Here is a 6,000-nt window from a genome sequence, read left to right as displayed (position 1 = left end):
GAGCTGGGAAACATTTGTGCTGGCACAGCATTATTGACAATAGACGATAAAAGGTGGTAGGTGGACGGGCGTGAGTGAAGAAAGTCTTGTGAAAGTGCTCGCTCGCTGAACTGAGGGGAAGCAAAAAGGACAAAAGGAGAGAAGGAGCCAGTGTGGGAACGCTGAATATGTAAGTATGAGCGTGGGTGCACCGAGCGTGTCTCCACATACATGTGCAGCGGGAACAGAAGGAAGGGGGTGTGTTCACTTGGAGACAGCAGGGATGGTTTATTAGGAGATCATGCCTCCTAGCCAATGGTCTTTAAGAGAGAGGCAGATGTCATTTGAATGAGATGTACCACCTCCCAGAGCCAGCACATCCCCTTCAGTGTTTCTCGGCGCTGTGCGAGAGCTCCACTTCCACTGCTCTCTTCTGTCTCCTCTCTGATTCCCTGTCCGTCCGTCCTCCTCTTCCTCTGCGATTCAGTTCCACAGGGAAGGATGGGATCTGTAACTCACACCAACCAGTTTCATTAACAGTCCAGGTAAGCCCTCATTTCTCTCATTTCTCCACTTTCCTCTGCGGCTCCTGAACACTGTAAAATCTTGAGTGCCTGCTTTCCAGTGAGCACAAATTGATTTCTCTGCATCTGTAGTTTCTCCTCGCTTGGCTTTGCCGTGATGAATTTTGCTGTGAAGCTCAGATTGTCTAAAGAGGAGCAGCAGGAGCCAAGTTGCTTCATGTCTTAGTGGGGCACTTTGATGAGCGCGGCTATTTCTAGTAAGTTGTGACATTAACAGCTTCAAGGAAGGTCCTCAGAAGAGCGAGCCTGAGATCAAGCGGAATTGTGGGAAACTACATCAAACAGGAAAGGAAAGGATGGGATGTTTGTGCTGCTTAGATGTTGATGTGGGGATTCTGTCTGTCTGTGCAGGAATGATGGATTTGGGACTCTCATCCTCCGAGCCTCTGTAAAGCCAGGCATCTGTGGCTTTATGACCGAATGGATTTTTTTTACTACGGACTTATTGACACAAGTTGTAAATCCGAGTGCATGCAGAGAAATAATGAGAAAAAGAGTAATTACATTCAGTCTGCTGTTGTGGGATGAGGGGTGTGTGTGGGGGGGACTACAGGTTATGTGCCTGTCACTGATGCTGTGAAAATAGTTGGCTTTTTAAACTGCAAGTTTGGCAAACGCAGATCAAATTCGCACTTCTTTTTCTTCTGGTCTCTTTTATTTATGAGAGGCACAAATCTCTAAAAGCTTCTCCTGCGCTCGGCTCTTAAAGAAGGGAAAAGGACCGAGCAATGCTACATCTGAAATTCAAAAGCACATTACTGTCACTTAGATCAGTCTCTTCAACTGATTTGAAGTAGCTTTATTAGGTATCCATCGCGACACTGATGGATGTCTCATTACTGCTGAGCAGAAAGGTGGTCCAAGCTGATAAGTAATCTTTGTGCTTCATCCTAGGCTAATATCTGGCAGACCAGTGCCCCGTTGGCCGTGTCGGTGGTATAAGACTGATCGTCATGCTGATGAATTTAAATCAAATGTGAAAACGGCTTTGAGCAAAGTTGGTTGGGCCTCATAAGTTACCCAGCTTATATTTCATTCATGACACCGTTTGCAGTCTTGGACTGTGGAGGGAGAAGAGAGAAATGGGTCTGTAATCTGAAAAGACGCAAGACATGAACACCAGGAGCTAAAACCGGGAAACTCTGAGCCTTTCTGCGGTTTTTATGCCGTTTACTGGGCATTTGAGACGACTCGCTACAGTCGAACATTGAAGGCACTCGTACACGTCAGATTAGACGTACATCAAGGTTTCAAAGGTCATATAGAATATCTAGAGCTGGAGGATTTGGCCAAAAAAAAGGAATCTCAGATTTTTTAAACTCCAAATTCTATTCCTGAATTTGTTTTGGTTTGGACTGCATGGTGGTGCAGTGGTTAGCGCTCCTGCCTCTGGTTCAAGTCCCGGCTGGGGGACCTGAACCAGAACACCAATGGAGGACCTTTCTGTGTGGAGTTTGCATGTTCCCCATGTGCATGCGTGTGTTTTCTCCAGCTTCCTCCCACCGTCCAAGAACATGCTTCACAGGCTCATTGGTTACTCTAAATTGTCCCTAGGTGGGAATGTGAGAGTGCGTGGGTTTGTGGTTGTGGCCCTGCGACAGACTGGCGACCTGCAGCCCGGTTATCCCGAAAGGGACAAAACGCGTTTAGAAAATGAATGAATATTTTCAGTTTTTTTCCTGCTTTTACTCTCTTGATGATGCAATATGTTTAACAATTTTTTAAATCTTTATTTTAACATCTCCTTTTGAAATTTGCTTGAACACAAAGTTTAGCTCAGTACAAGCTGTGAAAAAGTTTGCAGATCAATGCAGCAGATGTTTTGTGAGCTACCGCTAGCTTGAGCATCACATACGGAGAAATACTGGAACAGCAGAGCATTTTTGGGAGAAGCAGCCTTGAATTCAGAATTTGTTGTTTTGTGTTTTGACGCTTTGAGTTTGAAGTCACAACATCGGAGACCAAAATCCCATTTTTGAATTGTTCTGTTGCTGCTGTGAGTCCAACAGGTTTGTCCTCCAGTTCCGTCTGGATCCTGGTAAAAATCCTCACCCGTTCCGCTGCTTCATCAGCCTAAACTGTAGATACACGGAGGTAACTATGAAAGGTTAGTGGGGTGGGGGGCAGTTCTAAAGCGCCTCGTGGAAGTAGACCTCCTCTTTGCTTGCTGCTGTTTTCACATCTGCGCTTTGGAGAGACCGGCTGACTGACTTCACTCCGAGCAACGGAAGAGAGCAGAGAACTGGGAAAACAAAATCTCCATTTTCTCAAAAAGTAATCCGTTTAAAACACCAAATCCGAATCAATCGATTAATCGCCCAGCCCTAGTAAATTCTGACATGAAACAAAGTGCCATCTTAAAAAAAAATATACTGCCTCTGTGGTTAACTGAGCTCTCAGCCGGAGACCCACAAAATATCAACGTTTTGAGGAAATTAGAGTCACAGAAATCGGGAAGCCGGTGCTTTTTCTGTCCACTGAGGGTTCTGCGCTGACAGCTGCACTCCGTCTTCTTTTTTTCTGGTTGGCTGTGAGCTGCCCCAGGTGTGACAGGCAGCCGGAGTAATGGGGGACGTTTGACAGATGCATATTTCCAGCCTTGAGAGCTTCATATAAAGAAGATCGACGGCAGGGATTCGGGCTTAGCGTAGGACAAACTGTTGGGCTGTGAATCACCTCAATGAGCGCGCCGCCTCTCTGCCCGATTGATTTGTCACGTGAGGCTCACGACCCTTCCGACTCACTAATTGCAGCCTGGCTTGATTATTGATTGAAATTTGAGGGCAGTGTATTGGACTTGGGCTGAGTGTTACTCCCCTCCAGGGTTGTGGTCACATTACAAGTAATTTCAAACTAAAATTATGAATAATTGGAGATTTGATTTCAGGAAAATGGCCCTTTGACGGAGACGTTGGATGTGTGCGTGGTTTCTGCTGGTGGCATGAGGATGTTAGAGATTTCATGTACTACTTCCTCTTTTAAAGGCTTGTAATGGATCACAGTTGGTGCAGAATGCTTTCCAGTTGATGTGGCTTTTCCAGTTCTTAAAAATCCTGTCAAATGAAGGACTCTTTATCTTCAATGCAGGGTGGCCTGATCCTTGGTCCTGGAGATCCACCATCCTGCTTGGGATCCAGCTCTCCTTGTTCTACTTGCTGCTTGATTATCTGGATCAGGTGTGTTTATTCAGAGATTGAAATCACTGTTCAGCTAATCAGCAGTGAGCGAGAACGGCAAGAGTAGCTGGAAAACAGGCAGGGGGTTTGTTTTTGAGGAGGAGGAGGGCGGCTCTGCCCTGATTTAATGAAGATCCAGCTTCTCTTCAGACTTTCACTTTCCATTGATGCACAGCTCCCGGATGATGGATTAGCAAATGTCTTAGATTGCACTTGGACATCTGAAGTTGAAGTGATGTTGGATCATCTTCCATTCAGTCATCATCAACATTGGTCTGAACGGTTCAGCTTTCTGCAGAGTGGCAGGAGTTCATGAGAAAGTTACCTCTGAGTTGTGGGCGGGACTGTTGGTGCAAAGCAACTCCACCCACCTTCCCCTTCCCGTTGCTGAGAGCTTTCTGTTTACACACACTCTCGTGCTAGCTTACAGCCCATCACACCTCCAACCTAACATAAGTGGAGCAAAAAAATGTTGGGCAATATCGTAGTGACCCAGCCGTCCAGTTTAGATCCAGATTCCAGCTCAGACGAGGAAAACAAAGACGTTCATGGATCCATTTGTCTGACAGTGATGCATCAGAATGGAGCGGAGCAAGAAGCATGTAATTATAAGAAGCACAAATACTATTTTTTTTTCAAACATTTTATTTCCATTTGATCCTGATTCACAGCAGTTTAAATAGTCAGAAAATGCAAATTTAAGCTTAACTTTATTTAAGTCCTCCATCATGAAAAAAAAAGAGTAAAAACGCCAAAAACAAAATGTTTATCAGTTTTAATGTTTAAAACAACATACTGAACCGAGAGTCAAAATCATCTCCAAACTAAAATGCTGAGTGTAAATCCAGCACTACTCAAATTATTTTGGTTTTGAAGTAAACTAGAAAGTTGGTATTGAATTTTATTTTTTTTAATTCGTTTGATTTGGACAAAAACATTTTTCAGTAAATGGAGGAATTTAAATACAAATCTTTATTCTGTAAATGTTAATGCATGAAACTTTGACTTATAAAAAAGCTTGGTTTTGCATAAAATGGGTTATTTTTTTCTAATCTTCATTTTTTTCTACTAAGCAGAGAGAAAACCATAATTCTATGTGTTTCTTTTTTTACACCCAGTCCTTCCACGCATTGATGAATTACCAGGCTTGTAGCACATGGACAGAGTTTTTTGAAAACATTTCAGTTGCAGAATAAAGTTGAATCTAATCTAGTTGATTTGTATAAAGACTTTGTTTGCTTCGTACATTTAAATTTAAGATTTAAAAGGCAAAATGATTCCTGTTCCTTTAAAATGTGAAGCAGTGACGACTGTGAGCGGCTGTTCCTGCAGGCAGAGAGAATCATTTTTCAGAGCTTTTATGCCAAAAAAATAAAAACAGAAACGCTAATTAGCTAATGTATATTTTTGTACTGACAGGAATCTGTGGTCATGCGTATCACTGCCCCGATTATATAAAATGAAAGAGAGCAGCAATTTAGAATTTCACTGTCAGTGATGTGTCTTTGCTAACAAAATGAAATGCTTTGAAAAGCTTTCAAAGGCTCCTAATTATGCATATCATATTAATTTACAGAACTCCAAACCATGATTTTTGGACTAATATAGAATATTTATTGCTTTTTTTTTGTTCAAAAAATAAATTTAAATGAATCTGCCTGCATCTGTGCCCCCCCCCCTCACCTTTTTATGGCCAATTTTCTTCTTTACTAATTATTCTTGGAATGCATCATAGAAAGTAAAGATTTTTAAAACAGAAAACATGTCTGAATCCATCTAAATTACCAAAAACTATGCTCATTACTTTCCAGAGGCAAAAGCAAGTCATGTTTTTGGTCTAGGGGTACCTTGAGGGGCATAACATAAAAGTAACGTTTTGGCCACCAAATGTAAATGAACAAAAACGCCAAACAAATATCTCGCTTATGCCTCTGGGCGTCGGGGGGGCCCCTGTAGGGGGGCCTTCTCTGTACCTGGCTGGTTGGGTGGGCGGTCCCCTCCTCCCCCCCTCCCAGGCTGCCTGGGTCCGGATGCTGGGGGGTCTCCTGGCCTGGGGGTCCGTCCTCCCCTCTCCTGGTCTGGCTGGGTAGGATCTGGCTCCCTTTATGAACACACGGTTCACTTCGGCAGCATGCATGTATCTCCACCCCCACGTGCACGTGCACACATGCACACTGCTCCGTGTCTGCTTCATCTCTCCTCCTTACCCACAGTGTATTGATGGACATATATTTTCCACTCATCTTGGTGTCAGATTTTCA

At 43.5% G+C, this 6,000-nt stretch overlaps 1 protein-coding gene across 2 annotated transcripts in view; it reads left to right on the top strand.

Annotated features, from left to right (window-relative positions):
• The first annotated feature begins 212 nt into the window (after positions 1-212).
• The window catches only part of thsd7b (thrombospondin type 1 domain containing 7B), a 221,223-nt gene continuing 215,435 nt past the window's right edge, over positions 213-6,000 (top strand). For both annotated transcript variants that reach the window (XM_023950471.1, XM_020702165.2), the window contains exon 1: positions 213-524. The gene's annotated coding sequence lies outside the window, so the exon portion shown is untranslated. The remainder of the gene's footprint in view (positions 525-6,000) is intronic.

Source organism: Oryzias latipes, chromosome 21, assembly GCF_002234675.1.
Source record: "Oryzias latipes chromosome 21, ASM223467v1".
NCBI lineage: Eukaryota > Metazoa > Chordata > Actinopteri > Beloniformes > Adrianichthyidae > Oryzias > Oryzias latipes.
Note: the sequence above shows the minus strand (reverse complement) of the source record. Positions and strands in the feature narration are given on the sequence as shown.